The sequence below is a fragment of the Pipistrellus kuhlii genome, unplaced genomic scaffold (genome assembly GCF_014108245.1).
Source record: "Pipistrellus kuhlii isolate mPipKuh1 unplaced genomic scaffold, mPipKuh1.p scaffold_m20_p_5, whole genome shotgun sequence".
NCBI lineage: Eukaryota > Metazoa > Chordata > Mammalia > Chiroptera > Vespertilionidae > Pipistrellus > Pipistrellus kuhlii.
The window spans coordinates 2,827,631-2,851,118 of NW_023425551.1; the positions used below are offsets into that span (position 1 = coordinate 2,827,631).

Genomic DNA, 23,488 nt, shown 5'->3' on the forward strand with positions numbered 1-23,488 from the left:
TGTACATACTTTCTAATCCATACTATCTTGGATGTGTCTTAGTATGGCCTTTGGCTAAAAAATAAAATAAAATAAAATAAAATAAAATAGTTGAAAGCCACTGGAAAAAAATTTTTTAAGTCTGTTTCTAAATTTAAAAAATTATTTTTTAAAATCTGATCCACTAAATGGATGTCACCACCCATGACTCACAGTTTGAAAACCATTATTTTATTCAAAAGGCTGCATACAGTGTACCTTGTTCCGTTCCTGAACCTCTCCACTTAATACAGCACAGAGACTGTTCCGTATTTACAGGTATTTAGTTTGTTTCTTTTCTTTCTTTTTTTTTAAAATATATTTTATTGATTTTGTACAGAGAGGAAGGGAGAGAGATAGAGAGCCAGAAACATCAATGAGAGAGAGTCATCGATCAGCTGCCTCTTGCACACCCCCTACTGGGGATATGCCCGCAACCAAGATACATGCCCTTGACGGGAATCGAACCTGGGACCTTTCAGTCCCCAAGCCGACGCTCTATCCATTGAGCCAAACCGGTTTCGGCATAATTTGTTTCTATTTAGATCTTGGCTTATTAGGACAGTGAGCTAAGAAAGACAAGCAAAAATAAGTTTCCAAAAACCCAGAACAGAGAATCTTTGAGAACCAAAGTCAAGTCACACTACATTTCCCTCATGTTAGGGCTTCTGAAAGCGGTTGAATGAAAGAGCCAAGAGCAGCAGGCAGACATTTCTTGGGACCTGTGTGACTTAGGAAACCTTTCCTTCTTTTTACTGAAACACTGGCCCTCCTGCTCTCCCTCCTATCAGGAGAATCTTTCCAGCAAAGAATTCAGGAAAGATCAGGAAACTCAATTTCAGCTGTAACCACCAGACTCACAAGAACGGGTTCAATTATTTCAATCCAATGGCACACACCTGCTGAGTGCAAAGCAGGAAGACACATCCCTGTTACCCAAATCACACATCCCCACCCCCCGCCCCCGTTTCCTTTCTTTCAAGACTTTCCCTATTTCTACCTGAAATGTAATTCTTTTATGTCACCATGAAAGTTTCAAATTTACGGAGTATCGGAGTACACCAGTAAGTAGGTATTCTAAATACAATTTCTTATGTTAAAGAGTTGTCTTTTGGTCAGATTCTTTCAACTGTTTTAAGAGTATATAGAATCAACGAGAAAGCTGCAGCTGCTAGGGTCCTTAGCAATCATCTCTATCACTGGGTTCATTACTGTATTAGGTTCTTCAGGGGGACCCCTGGGGAGTAAGAAGGACAGGGACATATGAATCCTCTGTCTTCTACCTCTGCTTTAGCAAGCATAGTTACAGTTCATTTTCTTTTCTCAAAAATATTTTTTTATTGATTTCAGAGAGAGGAAGGGAGAGGAAGAGAGAGAGAAAGAAACATCAATGATGAGAAAGAATCCTTGATCGGCTGCCTCCTGCATGCCCTACACTGGGGAGTGCGCCCGAAACCTGGGCAATCGCACTGTGACCTCCTGATTCCTAGGTTGATGCTCAACCACTGGGCCACACCGGACGGGCTATTATCTCTTTTGAATTTGGAGTTGCACACAACATGTAGCTTGGAAAAAAGATGTCTCTCCTTTCAAAGGCTTGGAAAACACTATTATTGTACCATTTCAGGGACAGGAGAACAAACCCTGAGAAACCGCGTGGTACCCATGCATCTAGCTCCCCATTCAGTAGAGACCAGCGTGGAGCCTTCGGGGCAGCAGTATTCCAAAAGTGGTCCCAGAACAACAGTAGCAGCGTCCCCAGAAATGTCTCGGAAATGCCAACTCCTGACCCCAGAGGCCAGTCAGAACCTGCGAGCGTGGGGCCCAGTGAGCTGGGATTTAACAAGCCCCCCAGATAGTCTGATGCCCTAAATCAGTGGTCGGCAAACTCAGCAGTCCACAGAGCCAAGTATCAACAGCACAATGATCGAAATCTCTTTTGAGAGCCAAATGTTTTAAACTTAAACTTCTTCTAACGCCGCTTCTTCAAAACAGACTCCCCCGGGCCGTGGTGTTTTGTGGAAGAGCCACACTCAAGGAGCCAAAGAGCCCGCATGTGGCTCGTGAGCCGCGGTTTGCCGACCACTGCCCTACATTCTAAGAATCTTTGCTCTGAAACAATCCCTGTTATTTTTCCATTGTCCTCTTCCTCTTCTACCCTCATATCACCACTGTACTGCACAGGAAACCGCCCCAAAACACTGGCCCTAACCAGAGACTCCCCCACCCGAACGGCAAAGAGCTCAGGGGAAGTATCCAACGCCGCCGAGAGGCCGCCCGGGCGTTCTCCTCTCCGTTAGAACACCCCACCCGCAGGGGTCAAACACAAGTTCCCAAGTTTCCAAAGAATCATCCTGCAGGGAGGACTGAAGCCTCAGAACGAGGAGCCATACCTTGAAACTTATCTCCAGAGATCCAGGATCAATGACATCTGCAGAGAGCACCAGAGAGACCACGGGTTGAAAGACGGGAGCCGATTCCACCAGGAGACAGCTCCTCCCGGGGAGACCTAATTTGGCCACTGAGACATCCGAGGAACAGCTGTGTCTCCCCCCAGCCTGAGGTGGTTAAAATCACCACCTGTGTGCTCTGTGAGGTCCGAGGTCCGACTCGCTATCTCCACAAGTGAGTTTGCTGGCCGCCCGCAAACACCAATGTGTAAGAGGCCGCAGGCAGACTATCAGCTGTGAGCCCCATCCTCGTCTCATGCCAGCTGAACAGATTCAAGAATGCCCAGTGGACAAAAACGAAAAGCACGCCCAGTGAGACGGTACAACGTGCAACTTGTCCACCCAGCACTGTGAGACGAAATGGATGCATCCAAACTGCTCCTCATCTTTTCCTTCATGAAGTCAAATATTTTAATCTAGTCCCTGCTCAGCACTCACGAGATGAATTTTCTTACTTTTTTTTTAATATATATATTTTATTGATTTTTTTACAGAGAGGAAGGGAGAGGGATAGAGAGTTAGAAACATCGATGAGAGAGAAATATCCATTAGCTGCCTCCTGCACATTCCCCACTTGGGATGTGCCCGCAACCAGGGTACATTGAACCCTTCAGTCCTCAGGCCGACACTCGATCCACTGAGCCAAACTAGTTTCGGCACGAGAAGAATTTTCAATGGAAAAAATCCTCGTGTCTGTATCACTGCCATGGACATACCTTCTAAAGTTGGTTTTGACTTCCACTGCACGCAGAAATCTAACTGGACTTGCACACGCTGAAATTATTCAAGAATGGGTAATGCACCCTCTTGATGCTTGCAGGTCTTCCTTTCGAGAGTAAGGAAGTTATGCAAAGTGTCATTTAATGGCGACGAGAGCATGTGTGCGTGCTCATCCATTTTCAGAACTTCCCATTCATTCTTGGCTGAAAATTCCAAGCGCTGGCTGCACTCTGTTTACGCCAAGCCAGTTTCGGTGCATTTTCTAACTAATGAGATGTGTCAGGCCGTCCAGATTGCGCTCTGCGACAGACAGCTCATCAGAAATGCCACACACGCTGCAGTGACATGCTCTCCTCAACAGACACCCGGGCTCCGGCAACTGCCAAGCCTCCTTCCAGACCCCACTTCCTCACACCGAGAGGAATGGCTACGGTGGAACTCCGGACAACCGGCTTTGGTGACATCCCTAAGTTTTTAAAGACCGGTACTTTTAAAACTCCAATCACATGGAAAGCAATAACAGAACTAAGCAAAACACTGCCGGTTAGTATTTCTCAGGAAATGGATTCTCTGAAGAAATGGAAATACTTCTTGATTATAGTTATTACGAAACAGCTATTTCTAAGTTGATTGAAATTTTCCCTACTAATTTTTACTGTTAATATGCTTATAATTTATACATCTAACAAATCTTTTCTTTAGAGAGATGTTTTTGTTTTCTTTAATTGATTTTTTTTTTCATTTTTTTTAGAATGAGGGAGAGTAAGGAGAGGGGGTGAGAGAAAGAGAGAGAGAGAAACATCAACTCGCTATTCCGCTCATTTATGCATCCGTTGGTTGATTCCACACCGGGAATGGAACCCATAACCTTGGTGTTTTGAGAAGATACTCTAACCAACTGAGCTACCTGGCCAGGGCCAGATGTTTCTCTTTAAAACAGTCCTGTCAAACCACAAATCATGGATCAACCTGAATTAAGGGAAACTGTACCGCATTTATATGTGGATAACCTCCAAATCTCTTGCCCTTCTCCGGCAAATTACCACCATGGCTAAGCCCTCACAGTCCTGTACAGGCAAGTCTCACCCAACGGCAGAACTTCTCTAAACGCAACCCAAGAGCCAGCAGAGCACCTGGCATGCTTGATAAGGCACACCCAACCTCCGGCCACCGTCTAGGCGTGGAGGCCCAGGCCTCGGCATTACCGGGCTCCAAATGGGTTCACACACTCCCGTCACTGGCTCCAGTGTCTCCCCAGGAAGAAGCTGAATCCTCTCCTGACTCATCTTCACAGTCTATCCCATTAGGATTCAGCAATGCCACCACTTCATCAGCATCCTCCTAACCGCTTTCCCGCGGGCCGAATGTGGTTCCCCTGGTCTACAATAATTTACGCCCCCACCTTGATTGCCTACGGCCTGCGTGGGTACTGTGTTTACTTACATCCTACACCTGCCCTGTTCTCCATCGCTCCGCCTTCACCGCCTCCACCGAGCCATTGCTCTACTTTCCGGTTCTTCCGTGACCATTCTGCTAGTTCAATACTTACACCCAGAACCAGGGACTTTGAAATGCACAGTGTCCACGGCCCTCGAGATGACAGATAAATAACCGCCTAGCAATGTCTAATTTCTCCATCTGGATTTACCAAGACCCAACACCTTTCACCAGTCCCCCTGGCTCTGGGCGCTGGTTACCTGTCACTTTGTCCTGTTCAAAGGCCAGCGAGCACAGCAACAGCACATTACAAATCAGAGCTGTTACATTTTCATGAAAGTTTTCTTGTGCTTCCTCACCCTCCTATGGCTACGTGGAATCGTTGAGTTTTACAACTGAAAGAAAGCCTACAAGCCAGTTAGCCCAGCGGACTGCAAACTCATTAGTCAATGGAGCCAAATATCAACAGCACAACGATTGAAATTTCTTTGGAGAGCCACATGTTTTAAACTTAAACTTCTTCTAACGCCACTTCTCCAAAATAAGACTCACCCAATCCGTGGTATTTTGTGGAAGAGCCACACTCAAGGGGCCAAAGAGCCGCAGGTGGCTCTCGAGCTGCAGTTTGCCAACCACGGAGTTAGTCCATTGTGACGCCCCTGCCCACCAAAGTGACGAATTAAGAAATCTTCTTCCCGATGGATGGGGATCACGTACTAACAGAGTAACTCTGGAAGAACCACGTCCAAGAGGCACATTCAGAAATCAAACCAGGAATGTCAGAGAAACCTGTAACCCAACACCATGGCAACACAATGAGCGCTGCGGCCGGTTGGGTTACCCCATCTGCAAGCCTCCTGGATGGGAACAAAGCAGATCCAGCTGGAAGGGGGCCTGGGAGGAGCGCTGGGTCCCGGGCCAGACGGAATCCGAGATAAGAACGGCATCTCACAAGCCGGTGGGAACCTTCTCGGGCACCGGCCTACACCTGCCGGCCTGGCTCTGGGGGAGGGCTGCGGACTGGGCACTTCTGATTCTTCTTACAATTATTAACTCACTCAGAAAAGCCAGAGATTCCGCATCCTAGAGCTGCTTCATTTGCAGCGACGGGCGGGCTAGCAGTTGAGGCGGGACGGGAGAGAGGAAGGAGCATGGAATCAGGCCTGGGTCCAGTCTCCGCAATGGGACTTCATAACTGTGTGACATGGGTGAGTAGCCCTAGCCAGTGTGGCTCAGTGGATAGAGCGACGGCCTGTGGACTGCAGGCTCCCGGATTTGATTCCAGTCAAGGGCACATGCCCGGGTTGTGGGCTTGATCCCCAGAAGAGGGCATGCAGGAAACAGCCAATCAATGATTTTCTCTCTCATCATTGATGTTTCTCTCTATCCCTTTCCCTTCCTCTCTCTGAAATCAATATATTTTTTTTAATTGGGTGAGTGCCCCCCCCCCCCCAGTTTCCAATCCTGGGTTTTCCCATGATGCCCTTCTTCTGTGTTGCCAGGGCCAGGAAACAACCTTACCTGGATATCACCCTCCCTGCCCTCCACAGTCTCTCACCTGCCACGTGCGTTCCCCCTCCTTTACAGTTCGGGAACCTTCCCCTTGCCGGTCCCCCCACCCTGCTGGCACAGCCTCTGGCCATCCGCTCTGTGACAGCTGGTGAGCTTCCTGCCGGTCTTGCTTTCCTAAGCCCTCGCCACCATCTAAAGGGGACTAGGCTACTATGCAAGTCGCTCCTCTGCCTAACACTACAGCGGTCTTACCCAAGTTCAGAGATGGCAGGTCTGAAGCCATGGGAGGGGCTCACTAACCACCTGTTCAGTGTTGGGGGACCGTTGTGCAGGCTTCTGTTCCTTCCTCCTTCCACAAAGCGCTGCCCTCTGCGGAGGAATGCAGGGACGATGGAGACAGAGCCCGCCCCAGGCCACACGTTCTGACTCTCATCTCGTTACTATTCATGTCCCAAAGTGTGCAGAGTGCTCTCAAGCACTCTGATCCTTCTGACCACCCTGAGACTTACGGGGTTCCCCGAGGACACGGGGGCTGGTGATGTTTAAGACTTGCAGGAGGGAGGCCCGTGTGGGGCAGACCTATGGCTTCCCAATCCTGGATTTTCCCATGATGCCCTTCTGTGAAGGGTTCTGGCTTCTTTTATGGAAAACAATTCCTACCCATCTCTCCCATAAAGTTTATCCAATGCCCTTTATTGCACTTAAGGAATACAAACACAGAGGTTAAATTCCACCATAATGGATTCCAAAGGACTTTGGCTCATGCCATACCAAATAACTACTTTCAATAAGTAAGCTATCAACTGGCTCATTGATGCATTCCTGCATTCAGCAAGTACTTATCACATGCCTACTTCCCACAGGGATGCTAAGAGCGTTATTTCTCTAATAATGCCCTGAGATGTCAGATAGACCTTCTATAACGGAAGCCAACAATGGAAGACACAGCAATGAAGTAAGAGCCAGGACCTCTGAGAGCTCGTCCGAGCTGCGCCCCCACGAAACCTCTGTGGCCCTTGCTGAGCCTCCGGTCCTAAGCTTCCTCTGCCATAAACGGGAGTATCGGCATGATCTCTCAAGTGAGCGTATGTTACACGGTAAATCCTGGACATTCAGGGCTTTCCTACAACTGGCAAGTTCTTTGACATTTACAAGTATATTATTTTACAACGCATTTTTATGCATCTTTGCGAGATGGCCCATCTGTTGGTTGTAGCTTAAAAAGACATCTCCAGGCTGCCCCACAAATTGTCGGGCGTGTTGAACTACACACGAATGCGGGGCAGGGAAAGGACCTTGCAGCCAGCTGAGCCTGCACACTGCTGCCACGGGAACACCGTGTTTCTCACGGGTGATCCCAAACGTGGACCTCATCGGAGAAGCTAACTACATGCGACTCCGAGCCTTCCTTCTCTCTCTCGTTTAACTCGAGTTTGTCACATAAGGATGCCTTAAATTCTTGTCTAGGACATGGCACTTCAATCCCATTTATTAGCGCATGTGAGAGTGCACAGCTCCTTATCGCCTCAGTCCTTATATTGCACCCTTCACTCTCTCAGCAGATCACGATCGGACTTTAGAGCTGTAAACCCTAGCGCCCTGAGTGGTAATCAGCTGAGGAGGCCCAACACCTGTGGGCGCACATGGGTGCCCACCTGTGAATGCACTCGCCCGGATTCTCCCCTGTAATCCAGAGGACATCTGCGCATCACCTGATCGCCCAGACGTGCAATAGAGGAAACGGAAGCGCATTCCTGCAGACCGACGTATGAGAACTCTGCCTCCAAACCACTGTAGAGACAGGCCTTTCTCTCCTCGCTCACTCAAGGAGCCTTAAAAGGGTGTCTGCCCTGCCCAGCAGTGCGGGATGGTGGCCATCCGGCTTTCGCCTCTCTCCACTGCGCCTCTGGGTGAATCTTACAAGGCGCCCCCTTCAGGGGAAAGGAGAGGACTGCACCAGGGGCTTGGCAAGCAAAATGCAAATTGGATTTCAGCCTCCACTCCACAGGCAGACCTTGGGTGTGAACAGCTTGCACATCTGTATACGGTGGCATGGCCAGATGTGTAAAAAAAATGTTCCGGAAGAGGCAGTGGCTACTAGAGAAGAAAGAGCTTAGCGGCCGAAGCCGGTTTGGCTCAGTGGTAGAGCGTCGGTCTGCGGACTGAAAGGTCCCGGGTTTGATTCCGGTCAAGGGCATGTACATTGGTTGCGGGCACATCCCCGGTGGGGGGTGTGCAGGAGGCAGCTGGTCGATGATTCTCTCTCATCAATGTTTCTAGCACTCTATCTCTCTCCCTCTCTGCAAAAAATCAATAAAAATATATTGAAAAAAAAGAAAAAGAAAGAGCTTAGCGGCCTGGAGAGGATGGGAAAGAAAGCCTCGTAGAGACGGAATTGGACAGACACAGAAGGATGTTGTGGGGGATCAACAGACGGACAAGTGGTGTGGGAACATACAGGCCGGGTGTTCCTTCATCCCAGACTGCGGTCTGGCACTCACAGCCTGGCGGTGGTGTGCTGGGTCCGGCAAGGTGCATGTGTGTTCACATGGGGGCGAGGGATGGATGGGAGGGAGGCCGGGAACAGCCAGGAGATGAGCCTGGAAAGGCAGGTGGAGGCCAGATTCAGCAGCAGCTGCCGTGGCTGTCCCCGTGTGGACACCTGACGCTGAGACCTCTAGCGCCTCCTTCTGTACATAACACAGTCTCCTCCCCGGGTGCCCTGCCACGGCGTTGGCACACTCAGAAAGCCTCTCGGACCCAAAAGCAACAAGTCTTGTCCCACCAGCTGAGCAGACATACGTCCATGGCCCAGTGCTTTGCTTTTAGAGTCTAAGGTGACCAGACATCCTGCTTTGGGCAGGACAGTCCCAATTTTTAACAATTCGTCCCGCGGCGTTTTTAAAAAAAAGTCCCGATTTTTTTAAAAAAAATTTTTAATCGGGACTTTTTTAAAACGCCGCGGGACGACTTGTTAAAAATCCGGACGTCTGGCCACCTTATTTTAGACCCATGCTGCTCTGGAGGCTGCGTTGTCAGAAAGCCAGCACCTCCCAGGGTACAGGAAGTGTCCCTGAGTGTGCACACACACACGTGTTATCGGTTCTGCTGGGATTGGAAGAGCGGCCACTGACACTTGTTCTGCGGAAGCCAGGCCTGAGGAGCACCTGTAAGAGCCTTGGGCGGCTTCCTCTGTCTGGAACCTCTTCCAGACTCTGCCTGGAGCTGCTGGAGCGGGGATGGGAGGTGGCCAGGTGCAAGCCGTTAAGACAGTTATGTCAGCGGCCTTGGAGGAAGGGAGGAGAATGGTGAATAGCCAGGCGACCAGGACCCCGAGGTCCTCACCACCTGGTGAACACAGGTCCTACCCGCCGGAGAGGCCGCCTGGGACATCCCAAGGGTCACCAGGCCACCACCGCGGGGAACATGCAGAAGCAATGCATGTCTGTTTTAAGAAATCAGAAGAGGCCGAAACCGGTCTGGCTCAGTGGTAGAGCGTCGGTCTGCGGACTGAAAGGTCCCAGGTTCGATTCCGGTCAAGGGCATGTACGTTGATTGCGGGCACATCCCAGGTAGGGGGTGTGCAAGAGGCAGCTGGTCGATGTTTCTCTCTCATCGACGTCGCTAGCTCTCTATCCCTTTCTCCTCCTCTCTATAAAAAATCAATAAAATATTTAAAAGGTCAGAAGAGGCACGGAAGCCTCCATCCCAGGCTCCCCCGTTTCTTGCAGATAAACTCCGCGGGCAGTCTCCCCGCCCTGGCCAGGCGGCCGGTAGAGGGAAGAATGGGCTCTTTTCTTCCCGATCTGCTTCTGGTAACGGTGATCCGTTCCATCCACTCGGGACGGGACGGGTCGGCTTTCCAGAAACTCGGCACCTCGCCCCACCCCGCCCGGCAGCGGGCTCCGGGGATCCCCCGCCCGCCGGGCCTGGGAGCGGAGCCGCCGCAGCCCCTTCCCCGCACAGCGCCCCCGCCCGGCGCCCCGACGGCCTGGCGAGCGGCGCTGGGGACTCGCGGGCGCGGGGACCGGACACCGCGTGGAGCTGCTCCGTGGGGCCCGGCTGTGCGCCCCGCAGCCCGGACCTCGGCGCACCCCCACCCCCGCCCCCGCCCCCCGGGATGGAGGATCGGGAACAAAGCGAGGGAGGTGCACGCCGGGCCGGGGCCGGGCCGCCGCAGGGGAGCCACGAGGGAGCCCCCGGCTCCGGGCAGGGCTGGTCTCCCTCCGCGCCCCAGCCCCCCGCCCCGCCCCGCGCCCCGCGCCCCTCACCTCGGCTGCACGCTCCTCCGGCCCCGCCGCGCCCCCAGCGGGCCCCGATGGACGCGGGAGAAGTTGCCGGGGCCACCGAGTCCCTCCGGCCCGCGGCCACCGGCCTCCCCCGGCCTCTCCCGCACGCGGCTCCCTGCGGCGGCGGCCCCACCCGCTCCCGGCGCTCCGCCCGCCTCCTCCCCGCCCAGCGCACCCCGCCCCCGGCTGCCGCCCGGGCCCGCCCCGCTCCTCCCCGGCCCGCTCCGCCCCGGCCCGCTCCCCGTCTCCCCCTCCGGCCCGCTCCTCCCCGCCCCGCCCCGCTCCGCTCCGCCCCGGTCCCGATCCCCCTCTGCCCCCTCCGGCCCCACGCCGCCCCCCGGCTGCCTCCCCGCCCCTCTCCGCCCCGGGACCTCTGCACCAACACCTCCCAGAACTCTGCACAGCCGCCCCCGCCGCCAGGGCCGGGCTCCGGACCGCCCCCCGGAGCCCACCGGCCCCGGAGCCCACCGGCCCCGGAGCCCCCCGGAGCCCCCCGGCCCCGGAGCCCACCGGCCCCCCCGGCCCCGGAGCCCACCGGCCCCCCGAGCCCCCCGGCCCCGGAGTCCACCGGCCCCCCGAGCCCCCCGGCCCGGGAGCCCACCGGCCCCCCGAGCCCCCCGGCCCCGGAGTCCACCGGCCCCCCCGGAGCCCACTGGCCCCCCGGAGCTCCCCGGCCCCGGAGCCCACCGGCCCCGGCCCCCCCGGAGCCCACCGGCCCCGGAGCCCACCGGCCCCCCCGGAGCCCACCGGCCCCGGAGCTCCCCAGCCCCGGAGCCCACCGGCCCCCCGGAGCTCCCCGGCCCCGGAGCTCACCGGCCCCGGCCCCCCCGGAGCCCACCGGCCCCGGCCCCCCCGGAGCCCACCGGCCCCGGAGCCCACCGGCCCCGGAGCTCACCGGCCCCCCGAGCCCACCGGCCCCCCGGAGCCCACCGGCCCCCCCGGAGCCCACTGGCCCCCCCCCCGAGCCCACCGGCCCCGGAGCTCACCGGCCCCGGCCCCCCGGAGCCCACCGGGGGCGGCCTGGCCCCAGGAGCGTGGCGGCCCGGCCCGCGGCGGGAGCACGGAGGTCGGGCCTCGGGAGCACGGAGGTCGCGGCGCTGCGGCTGAGTGGGGGGGATCGGACTTGGACGGAGGCTGCGGTTCGGGGGACACCTGGGCGGGACAGGAGCAGGCTCTCCCCGGCCTCCGGGCAGCGGGGCGGGGGCAGGCGCAGGGGGAGCGGGGCTCCCACAGCGGCGCCGGGTGCGGGGTGGGGTGCGGGGGTCCCTCGGGGAACCGGCTGCGGAGGTAAGTGGGCGGCGCGGAGGGGCCGGGCGGAGCCGGGCGCACGCTCAGCTGGCCCGGGGCCGGGGAAGGGAGGCCATCAGCCTGGCCTGCTCCTTCCCCAGGACTGCCGTCTGAGCCCCACACCCCAACTTCCCATGGGGGCCCCGTTCTCCTGGGAACCGCCTCCCCTCGTGTGCACTGCACGCCTCCCCGGGGCTGGGAGCAGCCAGGTGGAAAGTGTGTGTGTGTGTGTGTGTGTGTGTGTGTGTGTGTGTGTGTGTGTGTTTAGTGGAAGGGGAACCGGGGGGGGGGGGGGCGGGGGGCGGTACAAACCCGGAGATGAATGTCAGAGCTGGGCCTGGTCAGGGCGGCTCAGAGCCGCAGGTGACCCGGACTCCGCCAGGAAGACTCCTCCCGCTGCCTACGGGCTGAGGCCAATGAATCCACTTCCCCACACGCACCGCTTTGCCATGAAGGTCCAGGGTGTGCTGGGAGCGGACAGGCCTGGCTGTCCACCTGTCGCGGCCCAGTGCCGTGCCCAGAGCTGGTGACCTTGTGACGAGCCCTTCCTGCCCCGTGGCCTCCCTCTGGGCCCCTCCACAGGGCTCACCGGGCTCTGCCTGGGCAGTGCCTCCGCCTGGCAGCTCTGCCCTTCGTATGGCACCTGTTTCTGCCACAGACAGACCTACCACACTGGGGCCTTTATGTGCTTTCCCTGTTTCTTGCATTGCATTTTTTCACACCTTTATTTTATTTTTAATTTTTGTTACTCCTCACCTGAGGATATTTTTCCATTGATTTTGGGAGAGAGTGGAAGCAAGAGGGAGAGACGCACAGAGAGAGAAACATCGATGTGAGAGCAACACACAGGCACCCCTACCCGGGCATAGAATCGAGCCTGCAGCCGAAGGGTTCACGCCCTTGACTGGAATCAAACCTGGGACCCTCAGTCCTCAGGCTGACGCTCTCTCCACTGAGCCAAACGGGCTAGGGCTCACCCCTTTAAAATGTTTATTTTTTTATTATAATATGGGCAATATACTTGTTGCACAAACTTGTAAAAATACTTATAGCTCAGATGTCTCCAACTCCCCATTCTTCTGGGGCACGTTCCCTTGGTACCAAACCGGAGCCCCCATCCTATGTGTATCTGCCGGAGTCCAATCAGGAGAGAGAAACCACACAGCAATTAAACAGTGCACCTTTACTATAAAGAATTGTTAACTACAGCGGGATTGGAGCAACGAGGGATTGACTAGTCAGAAGTAAAGAAGAGAACTCAGAAGAAAATGGGGATACAGATCTGAGGGTGAGAAGAGCAGCCACTGCCTCTAAGGCTGAGCTTCAGCTCCAACCGTGAGCCTCCCCCTTCCCCAGGCTGAGCCCCCGGGCTTGTTGGGGGCACCCTGGCCATGGCTCATTAAATGGTAGAAAATTCGCCTGGCCGGCATGGCTCAGTGGTTGAGTGTTGACCTATGAACCAGGAGGTTAGGGTTCGATTACCGGTCAGGGCACATGCCTGGAGTTATAAGCTCAATCCTCTTTGGGCAGCGTGCAGGAGAAAGTCGATCAATGATTCTCTCTCATCCTTGATGTTTCTATCTCAATACCTGTCCCTTCCTCTTTGAAATAAAAAAAAATATATTGGTCAGGGCCAATCCTGTCACTGCTCCATTCTGCAGCATCTCCAAGGAGACGAGTCCTCAGCGTCCGGGAGGCCACTCCTCACAGTGAGAGTGAGGGTTTTTTTTTTGTTTTTTGTTTTTTAATATATTTTATACAGAGAGGAAGGGAGAGGGATAGTTAGAAACATCGATGAGAGAGAAACATCCATCAACTGCCTCCTGCACACTCCCTACTGGGGATGTGCCTGAAACCACGGTACATGCCCTTGACCGGAATTGAACCTGGGACCCTTCAGTCCACAGACCAATGCTCTATCCACTGAGCCAAACCTGGTTAGGGCCAGGATAGACTTTCAACCTTGGACTTCACCTTCAAAAGATACAGCCTTAAAAAATTGCCTGTGACATTGACTGTTCTGTGCTGATAAAACTCGTGTTGGAACACACCGTAACTCCTACTGCTGAGCAACCAGGAGCTCCCAAATGCGTCAGAATTACTCCACAGAGACAGAGGCTGCCGTCAGCCGCCTGGCCAGCCCGCCTCTGAGGGCGCCCACACCTGCCTCTGTGTGGCTCTGGAGGGCGGGGGCGCTTCTTCCTCGAATTGGCGGAGAAGCACGAAGGCGCTGAGCATCTTCTTTTTTTTATTATTAAATTATTATCTGTATACATATCTTACCATTGCCCCCCCCATACATACCCTCCCTCGCTGAGCATCTTTTATTTCTTTTTTTTTTTTTTAAATTATTATCTGTGTACATCTTACCATTGCCCCCCCCCCCCCCCCATACATAGCCTCCCTCGCTGAGCATCTTTTAAAGCTGCAAACCCAGCACAGTGGCCGCCTTCTCTTCCAGGATGAGCAGAAGCCGCCCGGAGATGAGGGGGCACAACTCAGGGCGCCATGCAAGCTGCCCCGGTCTGGGAGGGGAGCCTGCCCCGGGCCTTCTGGGCCTGCAGGCCCTGGTTCTGCCCACAGACCCTCAGCTCTGACTCCTGGAGAACCACTTCCGGGTGAGGAGGTGAAACTCATCAAGGAGATGGGCAGCACCTGACTCCCCTCCGAAGGCTGCGGCCCCAGGCTGGGCTGGAGGCTCCCCCTCCAGCAGGACTGGGAGCCTGGGGAGCTCAGAGGCCTTGGCGGGCCCCTCTGCACCCCCTGGGGTCTGGCTTTAGCCTGTGCCTCTCCTCAAACCCCAGCCATTCTTTTAACCACCCCGGAGCCCTCTCCCAGGCATTGGGCCAAATGAAACAATAAAGCTTTTTGCAGCAAAAAAAACACAAAACAAAACAAAACAAAAAACATGTTGTTTTAAGTTCCTTTCATTTTTCTCCATAATTTATAAAGTTAGTTGGGTTAACATATCTGAAGATGGTTAAGTTAATTTTATGCATCAGAGTAAAGTGCCGATTATAATACAATATACCTTAATGGTGTCCAGCCAATTCTTGCTCGCCAGTGCTCAGGCGGCCAGTCCTTATTTTCCCTGGAGCCCTGGGCATAGGAACTGTGCCTGCTGAGCCCACAAACTGTCTGTGACATGCACAGTTTACAACATCCGAGCACACCCCTTCTCTAAAAAGTCCCTTCATGGGCCTGAGTCCCACCTCTTTGACTTCTCACCCCATCAAGCTGGCCCTGGACTGTCGCAGTGTCTCCTGCGTTCCTTTCCAGTCCTCCCAGCCCCACCCATTACCCTCAGTTACTCCCACTCTGCCCTCCAGTGCAGGGCCCTCTGAGCTCTCTGTTCTGTAAGAGCTGCCGCCTGTTGTTGTTGAAAGCAGTGAGGTTTGGGTGTCGCGGTTCCCGGTGGGTCTGGAGGAAGAGAAAAATGGAGAAAGCCTGCCTGCTGACAGCGATAACTTGGGCCACGTTGGAAGTTGAGGGCTGTTGGCAGGGAGCCGGCTGGTGCACAGACAGTTCTGCAGAAGGGAAGTGATTTTTGAAATTTAATTATGTGGAGAAGGGGCGCCTGCCAGGACGTCAGAGCCAGCAGCGTTCCTCTCGGAGCAGAGACAGCCGTGAGGTTCACTTAGGTGTGCTGGGCGCAGTGGAACAGACAGAGGCCTGTGAACCGTGATGGGTGCCCTCAAAAAGATGTAACCCGGAGACATATAACTCCGAGTTTCCATGTCAAAGATGGGGTATTAGTGAGCTAAAACTCAATCTTGAGCTCAGGTTTATATGATTGCCAATTTCTTTTTCGTCCAGTATGTCTCAAAAGAAAAAAACGAAAAAAAAAAACAAGTCTTAGGGTATCTTATAATAATTATAGTAAGTACTCATCAACTATGTCTACCTCCTATATTTACATGTATGCATCCTATAAAATAAAAGCCTAATATGCAAATCGACTGAACTTTGGAATGACTGGTCGCTATGATGCACACTGACCACCAGGGGGCAACAGGAGCTGCCCACAAGCCCCAAGCCAAGTGGGTGCCAACACCCCCCATCACTGTGCCGATCACCTGACTAGCGACCCTACCCAGGCAGAATTTTGTGCACCGGGCCTCTAGTATAGAATAAATTTATGTGAGTGTCAAAACATGGACTTCCCAGATTCTTTTAACAGCTGTAAAGTACTGTTACATTTTTAGAGGAATTTATGAACTTCAGTGATGGACAGAATGTAGAATCATGTCATGTAGAAAAAAAATCTGCTTTTTAAATTTTGTGTCTAACACATACTTGAATTAACAAATACATGAACGGATGAATCTTTACTGTCTCCAGTTACAGCAATAACACCTTGAACTTGTGATTATTGTTAACACAAACTTTCCAATTTCTAATTATAAGCTTTAAGCTAGCTACAGGCTTTATAACCGGAACTCTAGGCTTTTAAATTAGATAATCTTCCTACAGGTCTATCTATAACACCTTTTTATAAGATGTTAGCTTGGTCTCATTATACATAGGTTTCCACAGAAAAAACTCAAATCACTTCGACGTTAAAATGTTCTCCTCTGGATTCCACGAAACTGCTGTCAACATCCACAATGTCTCCCTGAAGCTCAGGCTTAATGAAACCTGGCTGCCCACCGTCTTCCCCCGCTGTTGGGTCCAGGTCTAAAAAGATGTATTGCTTACCGTTTTTAAAGGGGAAGAAAGATGCCGAAACCGGTTTGGCTCAGTGGATAGAACGCCGGCCTGCGGACTGAAAGGTCCCGGGTTTGATTCCGGTCAAGGGCATGTACCTTGGTTGCGGGCACATCCCCAGTAGGGGGTGTGCAAGAGGCAGCTGATGGATGTATCTCTCTCATCGATGTTTCTAACTCTATCCCTCTCTCTTCCTGTCTGAAAAAAAAAAAAAATTTTTTTTAATCAATAAAATAGCTGAAATCGGTTTGGCTCAGTGGATAGAGTGTCGGCCTGCGGACTGAAAAAAACAGAAATGCATCGCTGGCTGGCGTGGCTCAGTGGTTGAGTGTCGACCTATGAACCAGGAGGTCACAGTTCGATTCCCAGTCAGGGCACATGCCCCAGATATGGGCTTGATCCCCAATGTGGAGGAGGCAGCTGATGGATGAGTCTCTCTCACCATTGATGCTTCTCTCTCTCTTTCCCTCACCCTTCCTCTCTGAAATCAATACAAATATTTTTTTTTTTAAAAAAAGAAAGAAATGCATATTTTTTAGCTCAACTCCTGGGATCCTAGCTCCACCTATCTGGAGGTTAAAGAATATAAATGTTTACAAACACAAACAGGTGACTGGGATGCAGAAACTGCACCGAGAAATAAACACTCGGCTCAGCTCACAAACCCGCCTCCTGGCCGGGCAGCTGAGACCCACCACTGGTTCACGGAGCCCCTGGAACGAGCTTCGAGCTGTGGGGGTACCATGTGCCCACGGTGCTCTGTGAAGAACTGCGGGCAGGCGACAGTGCTGTGCTTACACTCACTCTTCTTTCTGAACTATTGGACACTTTCTGAGAGTCAGGCTCACTTTGGAAGACCAGCTAAGCGGCCTGATCTTCATGGGATGGGGAGACGCAGGGGCACCGCAAAGACTGAAGAAGCTCCACGATGGAGGGTCAGGAGGGTATGGTTTTGCTCACAACTGTCTCCCTAGCACCCGCCCTTTGCACACAGTAGGTGCGCGGTGGCACACCCACATTCCCTTTGCACACAGTAGGTGCACGGTGACACACCCACATTCCCTTTGCACACAGTAGGTGCATGGTAATACGTGTTTACAAATGAACCCAACGCAAAGGAATATGAAATATGAACACTTGCATATGTAAACACCAAACACTTGCATACGTGAACACCAAATGCTTGTAACTATGAAACTGATTAATCTTTGATGAGGAAAATAACTCAAAGGTTTAAGAATGATCAACTAGCCCTACTGGTTTAGCTCAGTGGCTAGAGCGTCAGCCTGCAGACTGAAGGGTCCCAGGTTCGATTCCAGTCAAGGGCATATACCTTGGTTGCAGGCACATCCCCAGTGGGGAGTGTGCAGGAGGCAGCTGCTGGATGTTTCTCTCTCATCGATGTTTCTAACTCTCTATCCCTTTCCTCTCTGTAAAATTCAATATATTTAAAACAAAAACAAACAGAATGATCAACGACAAGTCTGGGGCAGGCTGTCCGGGAGGGGGGGGGCAGACAGCAGGAAACCCGGCGCTCGGGAGGAAACCTGACCTTCTTCCCGGGCTCAGCCTGTGTTTCCGACGTTCCAGGACTCCAGGCCCGGGTTTCTGCGCGGCTCCGTGTGTTTTAATTACACTCCGAGGGTGAACACAGACTTTCCAACGTCCTCCTGGCCAGGACCGTTAGGCTGCAAAGCGGGGTTCCGGGAACACACTGAGGGGTCCTGTCACCAAGCACCGGGAGCCCGCAGTGCCCTCCCGAGGCAGAGTCGCAGGCCGGCGGGGGGGACCCTGTGGCTCCGCGGCCTCGGCAGCCGGCTCCGGCCTTCACAGGGGCCTTTGTGTTCTGCGCTCGCCTGTCTCGTGGCCACAGAGCAGAGCTCCGTCCGTGTGACTCAGGCCGAGGCAATGCTTCCCCTGGCAGCCACGGGGCCTTCCCCGCGCAGGCCCCAGCCCGAGGCCAGGGAAGCAGGCAGGCCAGCGCCGTTCCCTGCCCTGTGCCATGTGTAATGGCCCCGAGGGCCGTGCCAACAGCCACAGTGGAAGGGCGGGGGGGGGGGGGGAAAGAAGGGGGGGAGGGCTGTGTCCTGAGCTAAACTCTGCGCCTGGAGGCAGCTCCATGGAACTGGATGGGATTGACGGCAGGCCCGGTCACCTTCCCTCTCCCCCTCTCCCTCCCTTCCTCCCTCCCTCCCTCCGTCCCTCATTGTCTCATGTAAAAATAAAAAAATAAAAAACCTCAAAGAAACATCCAACTGGCAGAGATTTCTGGGGACAGCATTGGCCTTTCCCCAGGTCTGTCCCTCTCCAGCGCAGCCCCTCGTTATGGTGAAAAGAGTGGAAACCCGAGCAGAGGATACTCCCTGGCCCTCGCCCGGAGCTGCCGGGACCGGAAGCCGGGGACATCCCGGGGCAGCCGCCTGCGGGGTCTGTGCGCCCATCGTGTGGGCGGCACCGGGCCCTGCATGCCCTTGGCCGCAGCCTGACCTCAGCCCCGGCTGCGAGGTGACCTTGGCCGGGGCCCTGAGCCACCGTCTCCTGGAAACACACGCTAGGAGTGCCTTTTGGATCGAATACAACGATGACATCCACGGGGCCCGCCAGCATTGTCGCGTAAATAAGGGAAATGTGTATTTTAAATATGAGACGATTCCATTTCTCGGACAAGCCCCTCCTAAAGTGGACAGGGAAGCTAACTCCCAGTCTGCATGTGTTTATTCCACACAGAAGCCTGTGTTTCAGAGGAGGGGTCTGGGAGGGGGCTCGCCCCGCCCGGCCTGGCTGCCCCGATGCTCCCAGAGCTGGCTGCCTGCCTGCCAGCCGCGGGGCCGTAAGTTCACGTCCAGGGAGCGAGTGGGCATCCTCATCGCAGTCCTCTGTCCTCCCACTCCGGGGCCAGCACTTGCTGTGCGTGCCCAGGGGGTTCCAGATGTGGAAACAGCTGCAGGCGTGCGGCCCCGTGGTGTCTCAAAGCCTTTCTGTCCTGAGGGCCCCGGGGCCAATTCCAGTTAAGGGCACAGGCCCGGGTTGTGGGCTCAATCCCCAGTAAGAGGCGTGCGAGAGGCAGCCGATCAGTGATTCTCTCTCATCATTGATGCTTCTCTCTCTCTGAAATCAATAAAAAAATATATATTTTTAAAAAGAAAGACTATATGTGTGTACTGGGGGGGAGGGGCGGCAGGCAAACGTGTGCCTGTCTGTGTGCACATGTGTGTGCATGTGGGTGAGGGGGCTGTCTGACAAGTAGGGTGAGGCTGGCACTTGCTTCCTCTCCCTTGGCCAGACGTGTGGGTCAGGCATGTCCCCAATGCACTGGCGCTGACCATTGGTGCACCCCCTGAAACCTCCTTCGGAGTTCAAAGAGGTAACACGAGGCGCGTGTGCCCGCAGGGAGAGTTTGACACCCATGAAACCCGGTGCTCAGATGTTTACCTTCTAGAACTTTACAGGGCAAATTAGGAGGCTGGTCCTCATAACCTGGCAATAAAACATCAAATGTTTGGGGAAATGGTTTACCTTGGACACATGGGCAGCCATTAACACGAGGAGGAAGTGAAAGAGGAGAAACCAACCCAAATGAAAGTTTCAAGTTCACGGAGAATTCTTCTTCTTGTCCAAGCACAACAGAGTCTCAGGGAGGCCAGGCCAGGAGCGCGGCCTGTGAAATAGCACAGAAACGGAGTTCTCTCCATGTGAGATCTTGCTACGGGAGCCTAGGGCACAGAGGCTTCTGCCCCAGGCTATCTGTGGGGGCCACACAGGAGCCAGCTGAGGAGAGCTCCTGACATTGGGGCACGTCGCACAAAGTGCGGAACTGACTACATCTCACCCCGCCTGAAACCAGAGGCCTCCAAGGCCATCCCATGTTAACCACGTCTTCAATGCTAATGTCCATGTAAAAATAATATGGAGCCTGGCGGAGTGCTCAGTGGCTGAGGGTTGACCCAGGAACCAGGAGGTCACTGGTTTGATCCCTGGTCAGGGCACATGTCCGTGTTATGAGCTCAATCCTGGCTGCAGGAGGCAGCCAATCGATGTTTCTCTCTCATCAGTGTTTCCCTCTCTCTAAAAAATCAATAAAACATATTTTTAAAAAGCCCAATGGAATATTTACCAATAACAAGAAGTGTCGCCTCCAAAAATTAGTGAAAAGAAGGCATGCCATTCTCAAATCAACCTGTTTTAGCGGAAAGTAGTTCTATCTTTTCCTACTCAAAAAACTCCTTTGAGCCGAAACCGGTTTGGCTCAGTGGTAGAGAGTCGGTCTGCGGACTGAAAGGTCCCGGGTTCGATTCCGGTCAAGGGTATGTACGTTGGCTGCAGGCACATCCCCGGCGGGGGATGTGCAGGAGGCAGCTGGTCGATGTTTCTCTCTCATCGACGTTTCTGGCTCTCTGTCTCTCTCCTTTCTTCTCTGTAAAAAATCAATAAAATATATTAAAAAAAAAAAAAAAAAAAAAAACTCCTTTGGGTAAGTTGATGTGAGTCCATTGAATTTGAAGCGATCCTCAAGCTGAAACATCTACACGACAATTATGCCGAAGAGGAGTCAGGGTGGAGATTCGGATCTAGAAGTCACCCTTGAGTGGCCTCTCTGAAAAGAGATGTGTCACCAAGAGGACAGATTAGAGGTCCCCGAATCTGCTGGTTGGGGGTGGGGGGAGAGGGTCCAGCCGAGGGTCTGCCCAGGAGCTGGCTGTTTGCTGATCACAGTGGCTGTGCGCAGAGTGACATGGGCAAGATGCGGGGAGTGAGGGGCAGGGGGCTCTGCAGGGACGGCGGGCACACGGGGGAGGCCTGCAGCCCGGAGCAGCGGGTCCCAGAGGCTGCCGGTGGGGCTGAAACATGGCGGGAGGGAAGGTAGAGAGGGAAGAAGGGGTTGAGACATCATGCCGGACAAAGAGCAGCAAGAGCCAAGACCGAGCGGGCGGGACCCCAGAGATAACGGGCCCTGGGAGAGGGAGAGGCTGACGAGGGGGCGGGAAGGGCCGCAGAGCCCTAAGAGTTGGGTGGAAGGCTGGACTTAATCCCGAGGGAGATGGGAGCCTGGAGGAGGGGGGTACATTCTCAGGGGCGTGGCGTGCCATGATTGGACATAGCTCCTCTTTTATGAGGAAACTGGCAGAACCACGGCAGGGTGTGACCCCGGGCCAGGGTTAAGGCAATGAGTCGAGATGAGCCACGGGGAGCGGGAAAGAAAAAGACCGTTCAGCACACTGACGTCTTTTCCCTAATGCAGCCCCGGGACAGCCCTGCCTGGGGACAGCTAAGTATGTGTTCATCGTGCAAACAAAGAGGTAGGGGGTTCTTTTTTCTATTCTGTGGTGGGAGCTTGGCCTTTGAAGAGGACACACCTTACCTGGTTTCCTTGTCCATCAGATGGAAGCTTACCTGCGCCGGGGCTGCAAGCTGCACTGACATCTCCCCACCACGGACTCCCTGGGGCTCGAAGGCCCCAGACAGCTGCAGGGCGGGTGGCTCCCTCCCCCCTGCCCACCACGACGGCTCCAGAAGCGCTGGTGAGGACGTGCGGGCACCACGCGGAGCCACTGACCTGCAATCCCATCCCGGCGGCCGGCCAGCAAAGGCTTCCGGAGCGCTGGCCCGGGGCTCCCTCCTCTTTCCCGCTCTCTCGTCCTGGAAGAAGAAGACACGGGTTCCATTACTCCCATGGGGATCGCCAATTCACACCTTGTGAAACCGAAAGCTCGCGTTTCACGGAGGGGATGAGCTGCAAATCTGAACCAACTCCTGCGATGACTCACGCCAAGCCCCTGCTGAAGCCTACATTCCCCGTGGTGACCTGACTGCGAGCCGCAGGCAACGGTTACAGGAGAAAATGCTGAAGGTGCTGTGTGCGACCCAGACTGGCAGTGAGGTGCGTCTCTGTTGCAGGGTGAGCTCCTCCGTGGTTCGTACGCTCTTGCTCTCGTGGATGTAGCGTGAAGGGCTCTGGAGCGCCCCCTGTGGTCCGGGGTTTTGGGGGAGGGACGGGAGATTCACAGATTTTTTTAAAAATGAGCTCCAGAGAGCGCACCCCGCCCACAATCCAGCGGCCAGTCCCAAGGGAACCACAAGCCCTTTAACCGGGGCTCTTTCTGAAATAAGAGCTTTTAACAGGACTTGTGATGCCGAAACGCTTAAGTTTCCTGTTGACTTCAAACGCATCCTATAATTTTCTCAAATGTGGAAGCAATTTTCATGTTTGCGAAGAAACTCTAATCATCAGCTCAAGTCCCTGCTCCTCGTGGAGGGGAGTCCCGCCAGGAGATGACCCAGGACTCTCCCCGGGCCCCGCCCAGGCTCAGCCTGTCCCCGAGGGGCCCGCCGTCCCTGGCGCCTGGCATCTCAGAGAGCCTGAAGGTGCCGGCCTGGCTGAGGCCTTCCGCTAATGGAGTTCAGACCACTCATTTCGCTGGAAAGAGCTGCAGAGCAGGCAGATGGTCAATTAGAGGGGGAGCCAGGCTAGGAAAACCCAAGAAACGTGTGTTTGCTGAGCGTGTGCTGGTGTGAGGCCCGTGTTCTCGGCTTTACACACACGACCTCATGCTGTTCTCTCAAGTGCTCACCGGGCGAGAGTGGGCACCAGACCTGGCAGAGTTACCCAGTTCAATTCCCAGTTACCTGAGCAGCTGCCACAGGCAGGCAGCAAGGCAGGCTGAGCACAGAGGAGACATGGGCCCGCTTGGCTTCCTGCCCACCGTGAGACCACAGTCCAGCCAGAGGTGGGAGGGGGGAGTCCGGCACGTTCACTAGTGCTGTGTTGTTCAAACAGCAGCTTATGACTGCATAGGACGTCATCACATTAATCTCCTGAGTCTTAATTGGCATTAAAAAGTCAACGAATGAACCGAGAAAGTAGCAGAGAATGGCAGGGATGGAAAACATCAGGGCGCATGCAGTCAAATCTGGGAAATTTCCGTGGAAAGGGCGCCAAGCCTGTACCCATCCTACACACGTCTGTGTAACCTGGTTTGCCATGTGAAGGGGACTTCTTTTGTAGGTGATGGCTGGAAGAGTGTGGAAGCTCTCGAGTTACGGAACAAAGTGCCAAGTGCTCTGTTAGGA

At 54.2% G+C, this 23,488-nt stretch overlaps 1 protein-coding gene across 2 annotated transcripts in view; it reads right to left on the reverse strand.

Annotated features, from left to right (window-relative positions):
- TIAM2 (TIAM Rac1 associated GEF 2) overlaps positions 1-10,540 on the reverse strand; it is a 151,253-nt gene extending 140,713 nt beyond the window's left edge. Inside the window, exons 1-2 of one of the 2 annotated variants that reach the window (XM_045572776.1) lie at positions 10,420-10,485; positions 3,519-3,523 (exon numbers count right to left, since the gene is read on the reverse strand). The gene's annotated coding sequence lies outside the window, so the exon portion shown is untranslated. Of the gene's footprint in view, positions 1-3,518; positions 3,524-10,408 lie in introns of both variants that reach the window. The other variant, XM_045572775.1, reaches the window with a different exon arrangement.
- Positions 10,541-23,488: the final 12,948 nt, after the last annotated feature.